Here is a 22,409-nt window from a genome sequence, read left to right on the forward strand (position 1 = left end):
AGTGTTGCCCTTGGGTTACAACCATCCCATGAAGTGCTACAGGCTGAGGCAGAGTGGCTGGGAAGCTGCCTGACAGAAAAGGACCTGGGGGTGTTGGTCAACAGTGGCCGAACATGAGCCAGTGTGTGCTCAGGTGGCCAGAAGACCAATGGCAACCTGGCCTGGATCAGCAATAATGTGGCCAGCAGGACCAGGGCAGGGATTGTGTCCCTGTACTGGGCACTGGTGAGGCTGCACTTCAAGTGTTGCGTTCAGTTCTGGGCCCCTCATCACAAGAAAGACATTGAGGTGCTGGAGTGAGTCCAGAGAAGGGCAACGGAGCTGGTGGAGGGTCTGGAGCACAAGTCCTGTGAGGAGCAGCTGAGGGAGCTGGGGGTGTTCAGCCTGGAGAAAAGGAAGCTCAGGGGGGACCTTATCCCTCTCTACAACTGCCTAAAAGAAGGCTGTAGCCAGGTGGGGGTCAGTCTGTTATCCCAGGTAACAAGTGATATGATGAGAGCAAATGGTCTCAAGTTGCCCCAAGGATGGTTTAGATTGGGTATCAGGGGTTTTTTTCATGGAATGGGTTGTCAAGCACTGGAACAGGCTGCCCAGGGAAGTGGTAGAGTCACCATCCCTGGAAGTGTTCAAAATATGTGGATATGGCACCTGACGACATGGTTTAGAGGTGAACCTGGTGGTGGTGCTACGCTGACCGTTGGATTTGATGATCTTGATGGTCTTTTTCAACCTTAATGATTCCATGGTTCTCTGATTCTATGAATGTTTCCTACTGCAAGACTTCATGCGAGAGTGATGGGTGTCCTGTAAAAACCACCAAGCTAAACATACTGTAGTTTGAATGCAGAAATCAGAGGCAATCTTAAGGCAAAGCCCTTTTTACCATCATTCAGACAGAAATCCTACCACTATTTTAAATCCTAAGCACAACACAGATGCAAAGTTTCATGTTCACAATAGCTGCAAGGTGCTGAACGCAGTAGCCCTGAATGCCTACCCAGGAATGCTTATGAATAAAGGAAAAAGACAATTTGCATTAATATTTTTAACTATGAAAGACAAAACAATCTCCTGAGTAACTTCAGTTTTATCCCGTCCATGAACAGCAGCAGCTTGGACTCAACCTCATTCTTGACCCAGGGTGTCAAAACACTTTAAAAAGGATACCTGTGACTGCACCCCACTGGACAGAAGCAGAGATACAGAGATGACATGGACCCATCCTATGGCCAGTCCTTGAAGCAGCACGACCCTCCTCGGCTTGAAGGGTTTCTCTGCTGATTCTCTGGAAGGACAAGACCCTACAAGACTTGCCTATGAATAAAAGAAGTCTATGATGCTTGCACACACTTAATTGTATTTCTGCAGGCTATAAAAATCTTGCTCTACTCATTTTAACAAACTACCAGATAGTTATGCCTGAAGAAAAATTCCCTGTTAGGGAAAAAAAACCCTATTCAGCCAACTTCAGTAGCAAATGCAAATAGTTAATTAACATTATCTCCATTACACTGTCCTGACTTTGCAATACATCTGGCACAGAAGCAAGATTTTTTTGCCTTGTCCAAATCTTCTCCCATCCATACAGAGCCTACACTCAGCGGGCTCGGAAGCAAATCTGACCAGCAAAGATTTAGCAAGTACGTACGGGTATACCCTCCGACCTGTACTCCAAATGCATACCTCTGCATGTCATTCCATTACCACTTTACTGGGGAAGAGAAGTTGTCAGACACATGAAGAAAACTGTATTTAACTATCTAGTTAAGTTGTATTTGTAGTAAGTTGTATTTGTGTACTTAGGAGAGACAAACTAACTAACTAGCCAAATCCAGCTCATGTACACATTATCAATCCAAGGCAAATAAATATTCTTTCGCCCACTAGTTTTTCCCCTAAAAGACTCATGTGCCCAAATTATTCAGCATTTCATCTTTTCATGGTCTGTTTTAAATACAACTCTTTTTCCTTGGCCAAAATTGGCAAGGATAAAGGAAAGCAAATTGGACAAAAGGTCAGATTATAGTGAAATTGAAATATTTATCAGAACAGCTATTTCTGCCAAGGAAGATAATCACAAAGGTAATGTCTCATTTGATCCTTAATTGACCTGTGTGTTTTTAATTAGGAAACAGGGGAATTAACCTAAAGCTAATTACAGACTTCATTTTACAAACCTGTAAGTGCATAATTTTATTCACGTAAGTATTCTTTAGTGAAGTTATGCATGAACAAATACGTTTGTAGCTTCAGGGAATAGGTCTTGAATAACTTAAACTTTTAAAAACTTTTAAGTGGCTACTTTATAAATATGTCTTATATACAATCCATTTTGTATTTTAGACTTTAGATGTGAAATTTTTCTGAACAGCAAAGAATATTTCCTTCTGTTGCAGCAAAACAGCAACAGTTACTTTTGTGTTAAGGAAATAAGTGGCAGCTTTAAAGAATGAACGTTTTTAATTACGTGCCTTTATTCATCCTGGTCTGTGAAACTTCAGTCTTTGGCTTAATGGCATCGCAGGGTAGAGGTTTGTAGCAATGCATTTTGACTTCAGCACTGAATTAATTTTAATGTGTAACAAAGTCGGTTTCAAGGGAAGAAACTTCCTGAGACCTGTGTCATTCAGGTCCCTGCATACTACAATTCATTCACTATTGGAAAAGCTTTCTGGAACATGTAAAAGGTGAACCTATGCTCCCTGGTGCTCTCCCCATGCTCACATTGCTGCTCCAGCGTCTTCATTACATTCAGAGTTTGCAAACTCTGTGGACCTGTATCAGCAGTCCTGCAAGCTGCCACAGATGACTCCAAATACCAATTACATACGGCTCAAAACTGGGATCGTGACTTCCATGCAAATACCCTCCCTGCTGGCCATTGTACCACCAGACGAGGACTTGCTTTACATCCCGACTCCAACAGAAAATAACTCCTTCAGCCTACTTTCCCAAGGCAATGTTTAGACTTACTTATCTGTGGATAAACACGTCTGCCAGACCCTCTCTAATAAGTTTTGAGTCTATTGGCCAATTATAACCAAATCTGACACAGGCTTGGAGGCCTAAGAGATATTCACTCTGACAAGCAGCAGAAAAGCAGGCAGCTGGGCTGAGCACACAGCCCCCGTGAGCGATCCTGGGAGAGAAAGGCCGGAGCAGCGACAAACTGGGGACCCTGGCCTTGAGACACAATGCCAAAGGAAAGAGGTTCCTTTGGGTTTTGCTGCCTATCACAATCCTGCAACACAGTCTGTGCATGACAGCAGTTAAAACATACTGCCTGTATTACCAGAGACACAGATACACGCTCCTCTCTGTGCACACTGTGTACGCACTCCCACCTGGGCGTGCCTGAACACTCTGGCATGGGCTGATCATAAAGAATAATTGATCACAAAGGTTTGGTTTTTTACAGCTTGATGAGGTGTTGACATTTTAAGCAGAGAAAAGTAAACTCCGTAATGTGACGTGTGAAAAAACTGGTATAATGTAATCAAACACTACATTATAAGGTATTTTAGTTACTTCAAAATCATTTCCTTATTACAAAAGAGTCCAGCACTTAGAGATGCTGTAACAGATAAATCTTTTCTCCTTTAAGGCACTCAAAAGAACAAGGTTGTTGATATATAGCACAGTACAATTCACAGATATCATCACAATGTTACAATTTCAGGACTTTTTCAAAACTTATCCTATAACCCTTGTTACATTTTTGCTACCTCAGCCAAATACAAAACAGCAAGAGGAAAGAGCTCACCAGAACCAAGCCCAATCTGAAACATGCACTAGTGATAAAACCAGTTTGATACGTGAACTTCAGACCAAGCTGCAGTGTTTTCAAATCAGTTTCCTCCAAATTTTGCCATCAGAAGCAAGAATTCTCAGTTTGTTTGAGACAATTTAAAAATAGCTTGTATCTTCTGAAAAGGAACAAAAATCTGAATGGCAGTAAGCCTAAGATTTTATAGTTCGTTTTACAGGGTGCCACCAACAGATCTAACTAATTTGTTTCTGTTCTATATTTGCAGTATTTACAATGCACAGATCAGCTCATTTTGGCACTTATGAGTCAAATATTAATACACCTATAAATCCTCACCAATTTCATAAATTAAGAGTAATGACAACCCAGATAACCATGTTGGTTTATATACTATCCTATCCTTGCAATAACTCTAAGGTTGGTAGAAAATACCTGTTAAAAGACTGTTTAGAGACTTTTCTGTCTAAAGGCTGTGAACTACTCATAATGGCTGTTGTTAGCAGCAGCACAGGCTGGACCGAGAGGCAGCCCTCCACTCTCCCCAGCACACTGCATGAAGTATCACATTTGTAAGACAAAGCAAAGCAGCCCCTTCCCCACAGGATTTACAGTCTGGACAAGTGCTTTGTAGTCAGCATCAAGCAAATAGCAGTTAAGACACAGAGCAGCTCATAAACCTTCTTCTAAAAAAAAGTTAATCTTATTTCTTGGGAGTAGTAACACATCATTTCCCACCTGAGCATCAGACTTCCTCTCATTGTTTCCTTACACCTGGCAACAGATATTGCATCTCACTTATTGAAGCTCTTGTTTTGCAGGAAACAATACATAGGGAAGAATGACAGAAACACTCAAGAAAGACTAGATGCTGGGAATGGCCTTTGTGAATCTGTCAGTTTACATCATCACCAATCAAAGCTCTCTTAAAGGGAGTTTCAAAACTTGAGGGCTTGATTCTGCCAAGAGATGAATGCTCCAGTCTCACTGCAGCAAAGGCCCCAGCACATGCATCACTTTAATTACACAAGTGGACCAATTAAAATGGACCCCCCTCGTATCCTTAAAATTAAGCATGTATTTAAGTGCTAACATGAAGCCAAAGCATTCGGTATACTGACCCACAGGAAGGACTGCTATAAGTCAGGATTACATACACAGATAAGTACAGATACAACTATCCCAAAGGCCTGAGGGTTTTTTTCCCTGATTGCACAAGTGTCAATCAAGGGCAGCTCAGCTGAAGCCAAGCAGGGCAGTAGGTTGTGGGAAGAGAGTCAAGGTCCTTAGGTTGTATTTACTGTGATGGATTCCTTATTTTGAAATAACTGGAAAACTGTTTCCTAACAATGCAAAATTTCAACACAAGAACCAGAGAATCTTCTTACAAACACATTATGAATCCATCATTATCACTCTAATAGTAAAATGCTGGTTGGGTTTCCGCTTGCTTTCAAAAACCTCTGAAAGAAACCCACTCCCTGCACATGCAGCCTCTGCCAGTGAAAGAAAGAAGGAATACTTGGTGCTGTAAGCCCGGCTAGTCATCAGACAGAGGAGATTTTGTCCTCTGTAGGTAATCACACGGTAGCCATTCTGTCACACTAACGTACACTGCCTCCACGAGTTATTCCCAGAGACTAGCTTTTAACATCCTAACTTTAACATGCCTGACATTCAAAATGATCCAATCTCAGAAAATAACTATGTCTCTGCTCATTTCCCTCCTCTTAAAGTAAACTTCAAGCGAAGTAGAAGAGAGCATTTTGGCCTGAAAAGGAGACAACAGAGAACACACTGGAAGTTTATAAAAGCGTGAATGGGACACAGAAGAGCAGAGACCAATTCTGCACTAACCCTCTGTTAAGACATACATACTATCAAACAAAGGTTCAGAACAAAATGCTATGGGGTTTGACACAGTGTAAAGTTTAAGCTATGAATTTCCTTGCCACAGCACGTCGCTAAAAGTTTTCACAGGGTCAAGGGGCACTCAGAGCAGTTCATGGAAAGGAAAAAATCAGTTGAATGCTACAAAGACCCTAGCCTTCCCTTAGAAAGCATCCAAGCTGCAAATCATTGCATGCTGAGAGAGCCTTCTGGAGAATTATCCTTACATGCCTACCTTATTTTTACTCCCCCTCAGGCACTGCTTTCTGCACCATCAGACCCAGAACGCTTAGACAGACCTCTGGTTTTATCTACAAGACACTCCTAAACAGTGATGCTTTCTGTAATTTACATTCAGCAGGTTCTTAAATCGAGTGGCCTGACGCTATGTTTCTGAACATCACCGAGGACATCGACTGCTATAGTCTGGCCGGTAAATCTGAGTTCACGTCAGTCCATCCATCACAAGCGACAAAGTCTGTAAGTTAACAATACCATACCGCTGCGCGAGAGATTCCTGCTTCCCAAAGATTCACAGGGCCCTCCATCGTCCTCAGTTACAAAACAAGATGTACCTTGACAAATCGGCGTTTTGATTTAAAAGTTCATTTCGGGAGCGCTGCGGATCGCCAGCCCCTGACGCGCACGTAACGCGATCGTATCAAGCCAGGCGCAGCGTGTGCCCGAAGCGAGCAGGTCCGGCAGCCCGGTGCCAGCAGGCTCCCGGCTGTGGCCACTCACATGCCTCACCGCAGCTGCTCCCCCCGGGGCAAGGTCGGGGCAGCCCGAGGCGAGTGCTCCGAGCCGGGACGGGACGGGGGCCGGGCGGCCGCGGCTCCTCGAGCGCCCGCCGGGGCTGGAGGGCGCCGGGCGCGTCCGGGGCGCTGCCCCCGCGGAGGCTGGCAGCACTCGGGGCCCCCGGGGCTCGCAGGCCCGGCACCCCGGGCCCCCCTGCACCCTGGGCCACAGGTGCCCGCCCGCCCCGCCGCAGCATCTCCACGCCGCAGCACCCGCTCCCGGCTCCGGCTCCTCACCGTGCTTACCGCCTGCGAAGGCTCCGCGGGGCTGCCTCCTCTGGCGGGGCTGCTGCCGCTCCCGGGGCTGCTGCCGCTCCCGGGGCTGCCGCCGCGCTCGCCCCCCGCCTGTCTCCCGCGCACACCCCCTCCCCGCCCGGCTCGCAGCCGCTCTGCTCAGGCTCGGGGTGGTTTGGGGCTTCCTCCCCTCCTCTCGCCCTCTCCAGCTCCCACTAGTGCTCGCACACCCGGCCAGCCGGACGAGGATTCGCGGCCGCCTCCTCCTCCCGCCCCCCCGCGGCCGCCGCTCCCCCGATCACTCCCGGGGAGCTGCGGAGCCGCGGGGCCGGGGCTGCACGGGCAGGTGGCCCCTGTCCATTACTCGCCAGCCCAGTACCCAGCCGCCCGTCCCCACACACACCCGACCAAGAGCCCCCGCGCTTGGCTGGCGGGACGGGGAGATTTAAGAGAAGCGAAGCAATTTACTGCCAGGATTAAATTAACGATCGAGATAAAACGGACAGCGTGGGAACGGGCGATTGAAAGATGAAACGCCGATACATTGCATAGTGTTTAGAGTGTCAGCAATAATCTATTACTAAGTGTAGGCAGCACCACAGCCCCAGTGTGGGTACTCCTGCTGCAACTTGTACTACATCCCACAGGCAGGCCAGTACCATCCCCGTGCTACCTGACAGCCCACGGTTTTCAACCTCTGCATTATCTTATTACTGCTTCCCTCTTCTCTATGCTTGATTAAAGGAAATAAAAGATCAACAGTTTATCATACTGGAAGCTTATGACCACAGTTTAGTCCATCATAATGAGAAAAAGGCAATTTTAAAATGGGAATGTTCAAGGGATGACTACATTAGCATTTTTGTGTGCATCCGGAGTGCACTTTAAAACAGAGGTGGAGCAACCTCAGTGCACAGACTGCAAGCAGTAAGCCAAAACATGCATCCTGGGAGTTCACCTAATGCACTGTGGGGCCAGCAGGCATCCCATGCACGAGGTGAAGCTGCAGCCAGTGCAAACACCTTGGCCTGAGCACCAGCTGTTTTACATGGCAGATCTGCTGGGCCACACTCACTGCTCGTGCAGACGCACATCACTATAACCTCATATAATTTCAGTTTCTCACACTCAAGTTAATATACTCCCTCACTTTTCAAGTGGGTTGGCGTATTAATGCTACATTCGCATGTACAGGAGCTAGTCAGTCCCCCTTTAACTCAGAATGTTTAATTTGCAGAATATTGCTCCAATATTTTGGGCCACAGACACAGGGGAGAGGGCAAACTATCTCCAGCTGCTTGTCTCTGTTCTTAGGCCCAAACCTATCCTCTTCCTGCTACTGTAGGCATGGGGCTTTTTTTCCACTTTACAAATACCTCAGTTAATAGTAGAGACTGACACGGTGGAAGACTTATTACTAGCCAAGGCAAATTTAGAAATGCTGAAAAAAACAGCAGAAAGCTCGTTCCAGCAAGATTTCTGCACTGCTATTTTGTGAAATCGGTGTATCAAGTTGTCCTTGTGCGCTTCATGCTCCACACTTTTTTTGGCCTGTATCCTAGCCACAGCTCATTATAACACAGGTGTATTGTCTATTGTGAAACCAAGGTTTCCCTCTCAGCAGAGATACTTCACTTTTCAATTGGTTTCCCTCTTCTATTTACCTCCTACAGACAAAAAAAGGGAATACCAAGACAAACAGAAGTACTGGCTCTCCTAGAAGACAACTGAATATCTATTACTGCTGCGCCGACAAGAAGAACCTAGAAAAGAGAGAACTCAAAGAGAAAAGAAAAACACACACTCAGGAAGTAATAAAGAGGGATGAAAAGGAAAAGAAGACATAAAAACAAATAGGAAAGGAACAAAAGGAAGGTATAACTGAATTTAAAGTGCCATAAAGTGAAACAGTTGGCAATGAGAAAGAGGCCTTACGGACACCCTTGCTTCACACTGACAAACTGAGAAACTGAAAAGTGTGGTTTCCTTTGAGGCACCAAAATAATTCACTCTTTACTAGTAGAGTATGGGAGAATCAAGGATTTGTGCTATAGCACTCCAATGTCAGCATGCAGCCAAAAGGGGAAAGTTTTTTACCAATTTCCTTGAAAACGTACAGCAAGCCTTCAAAAATGAATGCCCTTCTTACCTATGATGAATCAACAGCAACAGAAAATATGCAGACCTGGACTGAGCTCTAATGAAGGCATCACAATTCCTCTCTTCTCCCCACAAGCTCCAGTTAATCTCTTCTAACTGGATCATGAAGCCACCATTCTTTAACTCCCAATTATATCAGACCTGATTAAAACAACACTTGAATGAAAATGCTCAAAATATCAGGCTCCCAGTGACAATACTGGAGAGGAGATGTAGCATTGCCTGACAAGACACTGTTGAGACTGCTGGGTAATTGTCTAAAGCTTCTATCATTGCTAAGGTAAACACATGAAACCACAAAAATGTTTGAGCCTCCTAGCAAAGCTTTTGGCATGCTTTCACCTTCCTGACCTTTAAGTGTTGAGCACTCCTCTGCAATTTCTTCTCATACTACGTGTTGCCAGTGGAGGAGAATCCCCCTGTGCCCCCCCAGCCACCCCAAACACGTTTAAATAAACCATCCGGTGGAAAAACAAATATTGTGTGATCTCTTCACCTTTTGTCTATGTTTAGGAAAGACAACATAAGCACATAATCCTTTCTATTTTAGAAGCAAATGCTCTCTCCCGCTTTCCAAAACAGTAGTATTCTCCATGTTTTGTGCAGAGCCTGGTGGCTTTTTGTTTCATGCATTTCTTCTCCTTGGTAAACAAGTTGGTGGAGTCTGTTTGTCATTCAGTGGCCCTATGTATTTAACAAAGGAAAAAACACACACATGCAACCCATTTATTCCCATTTTCCTAACTGTCGATCAGGCATGATGATTTTCCTACTGCACCAAAGCTGGAAGTTTCAGTAATATGGCAAAAAAAATGGTATTATCATGCCAGATTAAATACAGCTTGCCCTTTCCTGTACAGGCAGGGCAAGATTAGTTCTTGCACTTCTGTAACACAATTACATCTCATCGTCAAAACTCTATACCAAACTTCACATATCTTTGTTTACTCACAGATTACAGCTGATGGTTCTGTACCATCTGTTTGCTGGAGTACAGTGTCTGTAGTGCAGTGCTGTGATTTTCAAATCAGCCCTTAAACAGTGATAAACAGAGTATCAAAAACCATCAGCCAGCTAAAAAATTACTTAGGGAAGAGATAATTACCACTTACACTATGTCAAAAAGGCTTTTGCCCATCAGATAGTGTAACATGCTGATCACCTACACAATGTGCCATGCAGTATGCTTATAAAAAACCCCCAAACATGTAAAACACATCTTGTTTCATATTTGCTGTGCAAACCCGAGAAGCTTAGGATCAAATTCACTTCTTGTTCCCTCACTCTGCCTTAGAATACACACGTACATATATGTGTTTAAGTATGTAATACACTGGGAGTAAAACACTGACAGCCCATCTCAATAAAAGGAGAGGAACAAGAAGAAAGGGTACATGCTTCTCATGTGAAATGGTAATTGCGAGAGGGACAGAGAATTGGAAAGAACATAAAAGGCACTATATTTGAACAAAATTGTTTAAGACAGCCGTTCCCAAACTGAGATCCAGGGACTAACTCCCTCCTGGGGAGAGCAGCTGGCTGGCTGCCTGCCTCAGCATCTTTCACCAGCAAGAGGAGCCAGCAGTCAGCCATAACATCCTCCACAAGTTTTCAGTGTGCTGGAGTCCTCTTATGAATTTCTGGCATTCACAATCCCTATTGATTTAAATGGGGCTTGCAAGCCTTCAGAACTGAACACTAGACATCTTTACTAAATAAGAAAGTTTACAGTGCAAAAAATCTTCAGAGGAAATTTGAAAGAATAAAAACAGAAGACTGTCTCTAGGACAACGGCAGTGGGGAAGAATACCCTCCAACTGAAAATAAATCTGTTGCCTGTGATGCTTTTAACTTCAGTTAAACTACTCAGTCTTAAACTGCAGACAAAACATCCTGGATTTTGGGTACATCCCAAAGCACCCACATACACCTTGCTGATAGCAGTACTGCTCCCAAGTCCAGTAAATGGACTTGCACAAAGCACTCTTCACATATCTAAGGTTTCCAAGGACTTGGACCGCAGACTTTCTTGTGGATTTTGTTATTGTTTCGCCAAACTTCAGCAGTATTTTATAGCTTCTGCCCTCTGAACCACTAACTATTTTTACAATATAGATTAATCCCTTTTCCAGTTTAAAGAAACAGCTGAGATAGCAAACTTTAACAATTTCATATTCTAAACTCTAATTAGTTTAATGTAATGTTATTTGTTCAGGAGTGTTGCTCCTTTAGTCAAGTTTCAGTATAATCCCAACATAATCCCCAATGTTTTTTTCCCTTTTACATCTCATACTTCTCTGAAACATTTTTACATGTTTTGATCTACTAAACACTTACTGTGTGCCTTGTTTTTTGCTCAGTATTTTCTTTGATCACTTCTTTGAAACTTAATCCAACAGGTGTTATTTTAATTAAAAGCAAGTCTGTCATTGTTCTTTTATAATAATTTCATTTCATTATTATGAAGTATATTTTATGCTTTTTCTTCCTCCTAAAATTCTTTATTTTAGGACTCGCATAATAGGTATTATTTTTATATTTACTGTTTGTCATGTCCATATAGGGTATGTATATATACTTATTCTTCCTATACTGTAATGTTATTTGATCTTAGTGGGATTTCCTCTTGGATTTAAACCCTTGAAAAGAGATGGAGAGCATAAAATGACCAATTTAATGCAATAACAACAGCAGTTTTCCCTGAACGCAGCTGTGTTGTCACAGGGGATAAAATTTGACCTTTCACACAATGACGGCAAAAGTTCTCAGTATTCCCTAAGACATCAAAACAAGGATCGGGGCTCTGTCTTGGAGTCGCCATAAAAAGTTCTTGGAACAAAACTGTTTAAGCTGTTTTACTTTTATCCAGCAGGCCATACGACTGCCTGGTAAAAGCCTGATGAAATCAGTAGAGTTTGCATAGGAAAAGGTACATTTCTTTGTTGAGATCTTCCTTTGGTCATGTTTTGCCTTTTCCAAGTATGTCAGGCTTGATCAGAAAAATGGGAATAAGAAGACTGTGGATTTCTACACCAGGGACCCACCCAAGGCAAAGAAGTCCCACGCAGAGAGATTGGTTTATTCTCGCAGTGGGAAGGAACAGGGTCTCACTTTATTTTGAATTAGGTGTCCTTGTATTTGCAGTACCCATTTTGCCAGCCACAGGCTCAGCCATACAATGCCTTTCTCCTACACCCAGAGTGGAATATGTAAAACCACAAAAGGCATTCATTAACTCATAAAAGGATCCTTTTCATTTGCTCATTGTTGTTTGGTGTGGAAAGCAAGGAGAAACAAGCCATGGAAAACAAAAGAGAGCTGACAAGTAGAACATTACATGTCAGGGACAAAATGCCACTAAGAGCCAGGGAATTGTCATCACACTGGAGTTACATCAGACTGTAACCATCTCCAGCACTATTTCACTAGCTCTCCCCATACACATCACTGTTGCATAGTGATCTATCAGTCAAATAACTCTAAAAATAACAGCCAAGTACCCTTGAAGTTGTGGAACTCCCTTCCTTCCTTGATGTGCTGTGCTTTCAAGACCTGCCATGTCACACAATCCCTTGGACTGCTGCTCTTTTGCGCTGCAGAGATGATTTCCAGAGGTTCAGTACACTGGCTTTCTCCTGATGAGGCTCCAAAGAGTGAGCCCTTTGATGCATTAATGACAGAGCAGTACATCAGGTGAAAGCCAGCGGGTTCCATGTCCAGAAAACAGCAAAGTCTGTCTTCAGTTCGTTAGAAAAAAATGAAATTTGCTAGCACGAAAATGTTTAAAACAGTTTATTATCCAGGAATCAGCCGCCACATCCCCTTCATACCCTTGGTGTTGCCATGCCTTCACACTACTCAGATTTAAAATATTCATCATTGCATATTCTCCACTACACAGCCTGGCTGCATATTGAAACTTTGAGAAGCCAGTCATCTGGCCAAATATTGTTATTACAGTTTCTCTTCTAAAATAAATAAAAATATCATAATAAAAGCACTTAAATTTTTGTAATGCTATCAGGAGGAAAGAGAAAACTTTAAAACCAATTTTCAGTCATAAAAAATGGTAACAAAACAACCCAGAGGTAAATACTATTAAAGAAGCAAACAAAAAAATAATCACCACTTAGTGTAATTGTATATTGGAAATTGTAAGAGATGTAAGAGATACAAATAAACAAAAACATCATTTGAGAACAGACCCTTTGCATTCTGACTGAAGCTCTCAACTAGAGGTCTTTCTTTCGCTGGTCCAGGCAATCCAATTAGTCCAAACATTTCAAGAGGAACCAAGGAAAAGTTTCCTGTCCTACCTAGACTTCTCATGAGAGAGATCCAGAGTTTCCCATTAGCACCTTTTATCCCAACCACTCTCCTGGGCTGTATTGCAGTTCAGCTGCACAGATGCCCGTGTCATTATGTCCTTTATAAAGGCTGCTGGAGATGGGACCACACATCCAACCATATTGTCAGGGCACTGCTTGGGTTTAGGGTGCTTTAATGACAGGCCTAAATGAGTAAACTCAAATAGCTTGCTCTTACCAAAAGCCATGCAAAGAAATTTCTTCAAATTCAGGACCACAGAGTAACTGAATACCAGAAGTTATAGTTGTTAGCATAGATAAGAATGGGAGAACCACCAGTGAAATTACCCAAACTCTAAGAAGCAAGAAAACACAACATGGAAAATTGATTACAGTTCTTTTCTTGCTGTGTTCTGAGACCCTGGCCAAAAAAATAGTAGTTATTTGTCTGGTGGAAAATAAAGTGGGATTTTTTAAAATTCCCAGTGTAGTACTTAGCTATAAAGCCACCTATAAGGGAGAGCTCTTATTTCATAATAAGTACATGATGAAACTGAAAATGGTCTCCTCATGCTGCTGAGGTGGCAATAGTAAAAGTCCCTCGGAACTTTGAATATATCTGAGCAGATAAAAGTTGCAAATAGGTGTAAATATTGGCAGCCACTACTGTGAATGCTTGCTAAACTAATATGTTTTTCAGCAATCAGCAGGACACAGACACCTCCAAACCCAGGCATGGAGACCACAGTTAGTTGCACCACTGCATGTCCTGATGCTGTGCTAGAAGCAGAACAGAGCGAGAGGGGAGGAGCTGCCACTCTAGGAACTATTTTTCCAGGAACAAATAACTTCCTTGCATGCTGGTCAGTCTATTTGCCTCCATCCCATGCTCTCCTTCATTCTTACCAAACTATTTCCCCTTGAGCAGCTTTCTCCAAGCCCTGAGCACCATATACTCCAGCACAGTGAATTATTTAGTAGCTTCTGTGGGACTTTTGGGTAAAACAAGGCATATCACAGAAACGTGTTTCTTCTCTCTTCCCCTGCTACTGGCATGGTGGCATCAGCTAAATCTGATGTTTATTCCATTTTGTTTAGGCAGATAAAAAGCTTGGTTATTGAAACAGATAAACACACCCAGGCTGCCTGCAAGCATTCAGGCAGTATTGTGCATTCACAGGGGCATAATACAGTGGGGGAACTGCTGCTAGTGAAATACAACCTTTCCTGCATCAGAGTAACAGAAATCCCCTTTAAACCTTTTCAGAATGCTATTATGCAATAATAATAATAAAAAGCAGCAGCACATGAGGGACAGTCCCTTTCATCGCCATCCATCACAAAGAGAACATACATGAGACCTCTGTATTTTACTTCCAGTTCCCAAAGTGAAAGAGCAATTATCCTGTAGAGCATCAGCTCCTGCCAGTTCTGGCAAGTGTTTTACAGCATGGAAATGCACCCTACAAATCCCTTCCTACTCAGCCCTTTTCAACCCATAAGCTCTCGTGCTGGAGTGGCCCTAGTAAGGTTTAAGTAATGGATGGGAGGGTTTGAGCAGTGTCTGAGCCCCACTGAAGCCCCATTTGGGGGATTGAAATGGAAGAGAAGCAGCAGCAAGGTCTCCATGAGTATTTCTCAGCAGGCATATTTATACTGAGCACAGAAAGCACTGACCACCAGAGGTAAAGCTCAGAGGATGAAAATACTGAAAACATGTCCTGTTGCTTTAGTTGTGTCCTTCACTGCCTCCCTCAGACTTTCATTTTACTGCTGAAAACAGATATTCCTGTGGGATAAAAGTAAGTTTTAGGAAGACACACCACACTGGAGGAAAAGAATTTTTTTCTTCTACCTTGCAACCAGAGGATCCGGTTTTCTTTTATACAAAACACCCACACCTTTTTTCACAAATCTATCTAGGGAAAAGTTTTTTATCTATTTGCTCAGCATTAACTCTTTGAAATTTTAGGGACTGCAGGAACGCGTGGTTGTAAATCCAGAGACAGCACATACATAGTTAGGATTCATTTCATGTTTTGTACAAGGGAGAGAAAAACCATTCCTGGAAAGGAAAAAAGCCACCATCCCACAACTTCAATTTGAAGGCTTCCCCCATTATTAAAGCATCAGCATTTCTCCTGCATTTATCATGACTTAGAAACACTGCTGCTCCTGTGAGGTGCTGTTTCAAGGTATTGACACATTACAGAGAAAGCATTTAAAAATATGCATATTTGGTTTTGGCTTTTTACATTCCAGACTGGAGAACACTATGTGCATTTTTTGCAATTAGAGATTATTTTTGTGAACAGTGTTAAAGAAATAAAAAATTAATTAATCCATTAATATCTTAGCCATAAAATTTCAAGTGGTTACTATTGCCTCTTGGCTCCCCTCTGATGGGTCAATAATGGGTAAATGTTGGACCCCTGTAACGCTCTGGCTACAGCCCCTAACATTCTTTCTGGTTGATGTGCTACAACATAGGAGGAGCTGGGTTCTCTCCTCTCCTTGCAATGCTTAGTTTCTGAAAAAAAAAAAAAGGTTTTCACTGAACCTTTCATGTTAGACGTATTATTTAACAAAGTGTTTATCAAACACCTGGAAAATCACTCTCCTTTAAAAATTTTATGATGGAAAAGCAATTACCCTTTAAGCCATGTTTCAAAGTCACTTCACAAGAATCCTTTGGAAACAAACCTCAGCTTTCTCTCCTCCTTAACACCCAATGTCACCCAACAAGCATGTAAACTATGGCTGATTTTATTATTTTAAGATCTAGTAACAAAATATAGATCATTATTTTATTTTTTATTTGAAATCTACGTGTAAATTAAATCTTTAAATAAACCAGGATTGAGTTGGTTTCAAATATTTCTCTTCCTTACCAGGGTTTGAATTTGTACAGCTATTAGAGCCAAGTATGTCTTAAGCTTTTTCTGTACATCAAAACAAAGAGCAAATATGAATCAAAGGCCGTGAGATTCCAGATGAAAGAAAATGTAAATTAAAAAGTCTCTGTGTAGGGTGGAATAAAATAAAATAAGAGTAAAATAAAATAAAATGCTTTATGGCAACAAAATATTAATTTAAAAAAAAAAGCGCAAGGAAGAACCAACCCAACAATACACACCTAGCAGCCTACACTCATCTGAAAACAAAGAGCAGCCAGCAGAGTTTGCCAGGTGCATTAGGTGGTAAGCAATGATGCAAGACTTGCATGGAAGATTGAACAAGGGGGATACTGTGGGGAGGTTAATTTCATTTTTACTCAGGAAAGCAACACACAAAGACTGTGTCTATAATGCAAAACACTGCCTTTGGGGTATTTTGAAATAGAGATCAAAGTTCAGTTTGACCAAAAATACAGGCACAGTCAAATCCCTTTCTAGATTCTTATACCAACTTCCCAGTTAAGAGAAGTGGCTGGTACTGTTGACAAGCCATCCTCCATCATACTTGAAAAATCATGGCAGTCAGGCAAGGTCCCAACTGAAGAAAGGGAAACCACACTTCTATTTTTAAAAAGGGAAGAAAGGAAGACCTGGGGAGCTACAGGCAGGTGAGCCTTGCCTCTGTGTCTGGGAAGATCATGGAGCAGATCTTCATGGCAGCCATGCTAAGGCACATATGAGACAAGGAGGTGACCAGAGACAGCCAGCACAGCTTTACTAAGGGCGAATCATGCCTGACCAATCTGGCAGCCTCCTACAATGGAGTGACAGCAACAGTCAACAAGGGAAGACCAAGCAGTGTCATCTGCCTAGATTTCTGTAGGGCCTTTGACACAGTCCCACGTGACAGCCTTATCTCCAAACTGGAGAGACAGGTATTTGATGGATGGACTGTTCAGTGGATAAGGTACTGGCTGGATGGTCAATGTCTCTATGTCCAGGTAGAGGCTGGTGACAAGTGGTGCCCCTCAGGGCTCTGCCTTGGGAGTGGCACTTGTTAATATCTTATCAACAACCCAGACAGCGAGATCAAGTGCACCCTCAGCAAGCTGGCGGATGACACAAAGGTGAGCAGGGTGTCTGACACAACAGAAGGAAAGGATGCCATCCAGGGATGGCACCAAACTGCTTTGCAGCACAGATTGCTTTTTGTTACTGTTCAGCCATGCTCTCTCTCCCCCTTGCCCCACCAGAGCAAAGGATGCCGAGCTGCAAGGCTGCAGTGTCAGGGAACAGCAAGAGGGGCTGTCCAGTTCTGGGGGAGCTGAAGGCAGCCCCAGCACCAGTCATACACTGCTCATCAGGGCCCTGTCCCCCCACAGTACCTGAACACTGGGTAGAGTGGGTCCTTCGGTGGCTCTCGACATGGCAAGGTGTGAGCCACGTCTGGGGTTCCAAGCACAAGCCGCAGGAGATGGGGCTGTAGAAAGTTGTGCTCAGAGAGAAGGAGGAGGCAATCCATCCTGACCTTCAAGTGGAGCTCAAGATGTGGGTAAGATGTGTGGGTGGAACTCCCATGTGGGGTTTTTCTGGGCAATTAAGGCTCATTAACATACTCATATTGGTAACAGGTGGGGAGCTCATAAGGTTACTCAAGGCTGGAGCTCATTCTCCAATTTATTATTTTGCACAGGAAAAGTGTATGCCATAAATGCAAACATCAAAAGTTGAGACTCTCGAGGTCCCAGGGACAAGCTATCTCCCTTAACTTGCCCTGTCTCAGGAAAGCTGAGGACACCCTCCACAGGAGGCCTCTCCAGCTATAACTGGAGCATGAACAAGTTAATACAAGACTCTGTTGACTTCCTCTCTTTTTCTTTTCAAGAAAACGTGTTCTCTCAAAGTGTTCCGAAAGTCACTGAGTTTAGGAACAACAGACACTTTATCCTGGAGCAATGAAGGGAACAGGCTGTGCTGGGTAAACTGGCATAATTATGCTTGGGTGTCTCATGAAAGACAACACAAGTTTCAAATAGTACCAATCAGTAAGTTATAGCAGGTGCAAAACTCATGGGCAGTTCCTCTGGTTTATCAAGCCTCTGCAAGGAATGAAAAATAAAATTGAACTGAAAGCTATGATTTGGTCAAGGTCAAATACTTTTGAATGCATTTTACCACTGTTTAGGATTCTAATTCCTTGTTAAATCATGAGAAAACAATGAGATCACCCTTGGGATCAGTTCACTAAGCAAAAGACTGTCATATTGCCAATTAGCACATACATAAAGCCACCTAATCGTGAAATGTTACAGTCATAATCTTCAAATACCCCAATGAAATTCTCTTTTTGCAGACATGAGCCTCATCAGAATTACACTGGTCCCATCAAAAACAAAGCTATTCCATAAATACACTCTCCATTTACCAACACTGCAACATTTACCAGGAAAAAGTACTGCTGAGGACTACTAAAGTGGACTCTTATTTCACAGTTCCCAGTAGGGATAATGTAATGTTTTAGATTTGTCCTTTGGACCAGCTGCTCACCATTTATAAGATGTTTCTATTGTTTCCTGGATTAAAACAATCCCTTTTACAAATGGTAATGATGCTTCTTCTGCATCCTGTATAAGCTACCCTAAAGCATTTCCCACAGTCTCCACAGCGAGACAATGGCAGCATGAGATGGGTGCAGGAAATGGAGCTCAGTGAAGTTTAAAATCTGGCCAAAACAGGGGAACAGATTGTTGTCAGCCATAGATCACATAATAAATGATGTTTTAAATGTCCTTTCTGAGCCAGGGCCATGAACCTATTTTTGCTCTCAAACATGCACTGCCTTGTGCTGTATACACAGCACACTGACAGCATGTTGAGAAGCTTTGTTTCTGGAGCCTTTCAAGTTGTATTATCTTGATTCATTAGGATTTGCACATTCCAGCAAATGACTTGTCCCCTCATCAATGGACTCTGCCATGCTGGATTGTGCTTATGGGGCTTGGAAAATTTAAGTCTTGTGAGTGATGCTTGTGCCAAAGCATCAACAGCTTTGATTTGACAGGATTATTCTCGCAGCCCTTAAGATCAAGTTTCTATTGAGGCCTCAAAATAAAAGTACCTGAGTAATCCTGAAAATCATTAAGTATGAATCTGTACAAAATATTTCCCATCATAATCACTTTTCAGCCAGAGACCACGTATTTGCTCACCCATGCCCCAGGCAGCTGACAGGGCGGCTCACCCGTTTCCCCCAGCCCAGGAAGCACTTTCCACCACACCCGGGGTTTCTTACAGGTCAAAGCTTTTTATTTCAATTATGAGCCTTGGGCAGAATGTCAACCAAAACAGTTATTTGCTTAGTTTGGGCTACCACCCTGCCTCTGAAACGCCTTCCTTTCAGTTCCTCTGCTTTGGGGACTATTGTAGGACATTGCCTGAAACTTCAATAGGGAGCATCTGGACATGTTTCAGAAGGTTTTGCAGCTGTATAGGGCTGACTGGCCAGGGGTCTCTCCAGCCTGTTCAAGGAGCTGTCTTTTGTGCTGAGAAAACTCTGTTTGGTACAGAACACCCCTTTTTCTACAGACTTGACTCTTGTGGCTTTCAGGCTTCAGAGCTCCGTTTTGATTGCAGATCTGAGGAAGAAATATTCTTCGCCACACAGGTATGTCTCTCCACACGTGTATCCTGCTGCCCCTCAAACCCTCAGATCTCTCCCAGGGACATCAAGCCTGACACTGGACAAGCTGGACTAATAGCAGAGCCAAAAGCTGTGCCAAAAGACATGGCCAGTCTGAGGAATCTTTCATGGCAGATTTTTTGACAGATTTGGGAGCAAGAACAGGGTGTGGATCATCTTCCCAGATCAGCTACCTGTATTTTCCTTCCTTGATGTTTTGTACTCCATCACTGTTTGTGATGAAATATTCCCATTTTATTCTCTGCTTGTAGTGAGCATCAAAAATTCCAGCATTCCAAAGGGTTTTATTTGGCTTACAGGGCTCTTCTTAGAGACCGATGGCTAAGAAAATCCATTGATAAGCAATATGTAAAAGGCCAGGCTGTGCAGTTCATATTTTGCCATAAAACTAAGCAGGATAGATTTTTTAAAAATCCAGCACTGCTAGTATTTTATTTTGTCCTTTTCTGGAAAAAAAAAACCAGAACAGTTTTAATGTTTGGTCCCCCTGGAGCCCCTTGGCTTTTTCCCACATCTTCCAGATAAGGAAATCAACCTAAATAAATATTTGGCTTAAGTTAAAGGTGATGTCTGCAGGGAAGGCCAGCAGCTTTGCTTTTCCAGGGAGGTTACTGGGATGCAGTGGCCAGCTCTAGCTGTGGCTGCTTGGCCCAAGCACCTCCCTTACTGTGCCTCCATTTCCTTCCCACCCGTCTGCCTTCTCTGCTCACGCATAAATTCCTTGAGTTAGGGACCCTCTGCATGTGTGATCGCAGGACTCAGGCAAAAAGAGCTCTTGTCTTTCACAGAGAAACATGCTAACAAATAAAAATATATGGCAGGAGTCTTCCTTTTAATTCACTATCATTTGGAAGTTTGTCTTTCCATAACCTCAGCATGAGATGCATTGCTGTTATTTTCTTTGTGCCTGTTTAACATGAAACCATCAAGGGACAGATTGCTGTGCTAACTCTGTAATATAGCAAGGCATTACAAACACAACTCCACAAAAATAAAAAATGCAATATTTTAGATATGTGAAATAATTTTTCATAAGATAAAAGTTGATTATTCTTGGACTGTGAGATGGGATAATACCAGTGTTGTCAGCGTTTGGCTCACAAATAACAAATGCACAGTGTCGGAATGGATTTTTCTGGGGGGAGTTGAGTGAGGTGTGTGAACTAACATTCGGAATTAGGTTTTTCTGAACCATGAATATGAGTATTGACAAAAAGAACCTTTTTAGCTCTGTGCTTTCCATGACTTTGCTCTTTATTCCCAAAGCTGCTTGTGACAGCTTATTCATTCCCTGAGACTGTTTATTCCTGGTAAAAAGAGCACACCCAACCCAGTGCAGATATATATGCAGATAAGCAGTTTTCAACCCAGAAGGGTGGAGGGTTGCTTCTAGAGGACCACGAAAGGACAACATAAAAAACTATTTCATATGCACTAATCTGAAACATGCATAATTTCTGGAAAGAGCCTCCCTATGACTGAAAAAACCTAACAATATTAAAAATATTGAAAAACTCTGACATAGATGAAGAGTAATTTGCCAGATCTGGAAATCCAGTGGGGATTGTACCAGGAGACCTCAGTACCTGCTTCTGAGGTCTTGTGCTGTTACTTAGCCTTTAGAAGTAAAATCTCTTGTTTTGTCTTCCACAGTGGAATAAAATAAAGGAAATGAGAGAGAAAGAGAGTCTCTTGTAAATGACTACACTGCATATTCATGATCTGAATCAAAGGTATACAATTATTCTTTGACTTAAACAAATCTCTCCAAGAATATTTAGACAACAGCAAGAAAATGTCTTCACCTTGAGTGTGCAGACTTACTCTGTGCCAAAAATTAGCCTCAGTATATGCCAAAACTGGTGACCTGCTTGCAGTCATACATGGTATATGCACTCATGTATGCTAGGGAACACAAGCTGGGCTACGGAAGTCTTGTGTCATTGGTTTTTCTGCTCCACTTTATGACTCAGCAGCTCTTACCTGGAAATGAGATTGAAATAAATTCAATTATTAATTACAAATATTAGCATATGGCCTTCAAAAAAATTCAAAGCACCTTTTATAGCATGCCCTCTGTCTCAAGGCAAGAAGTGCTAGCACAGAATTCCACTCCTAGCACAGAATTCAACATTCAAATATCTCTTCCTGCTTTTCCGTTTGTGACAAAATTGCTGGCTGCAGTTTGTATAATTTACAATATTCATTCCCCAAGTTGTCCCTCGTGTCTCCTAACCCAGGTTTGTTCAACTTGCTCTTGGAAGTCTTGATAATTGGAGTTACCTGAAACAAAAACTCTGAGCTCCCGTAATAACCAGAGTGGGAATCACCAGCAAGGACTTATGAAACCCTGATAACTGCTGTATAAATATCTGACCCTGTAATGCAGTACGTACCAGTATCACATTTAGTTTATAAACTTAATACTGGTTTTCCATTAGAAAAATCATGATCACCACATATTTAATACAATGACCGCTATTACTAAACCTCATTAATTAATCTAAAAACCAAAGAAGTTTTATTTTCTGAGTGGTCTCCTCATGGTCATCAAGACATTAACCTCTTTAGCTGTGAATGAAATTCAAAAGCACTGTTCACATCTGAAGGATCACATTTCACATCTGTGGAATGCAGGGTATTTCTGAAAGGCGGAAA

The 22,409-nt window shown here is 42.6% G+C and overlaps 1 protein-coding gene across 2 annotated transcripts in view; it reads right to left on the reverse strand.

Moving 5' to 3' along the window:
• Positions 1–6,761, reverse strand: part of BMPR1B (bone morphogenetic protein receptor type 1B) — a 234,388-nt gene extending 227,627 nt beyond the window's left edge. For both annotated transcript variants that reach the window (XM_032109038.1, XM_032109036.1), the window contains exon 1: positions 6,700–6,761. The gene's annotated coding sequence lies outside the window, so the exon portion shown is untranslated. The remainder of the gene's footprint in view (positions 1–6,699) is intronic.
• Positions 6,762–22,409: the final 15,648 nt, after the last annotated feature.

This window comes from Corvus moneduloides, chromosome 5 (assembly GCF_009650955.1).
Source record: "Corvus moneduloides isolate bCorMon1 chromosome 5, bCorMon1.pri, whole genome shotgun sequence".
In the NCBI taxonomy this organism is placed as follows: domain Eukaryota; kingdom Metazoa; phylum Chordata; class Aves; order Passeriformes; family Corvidae; genus Corvus; species Corvus moneduloides.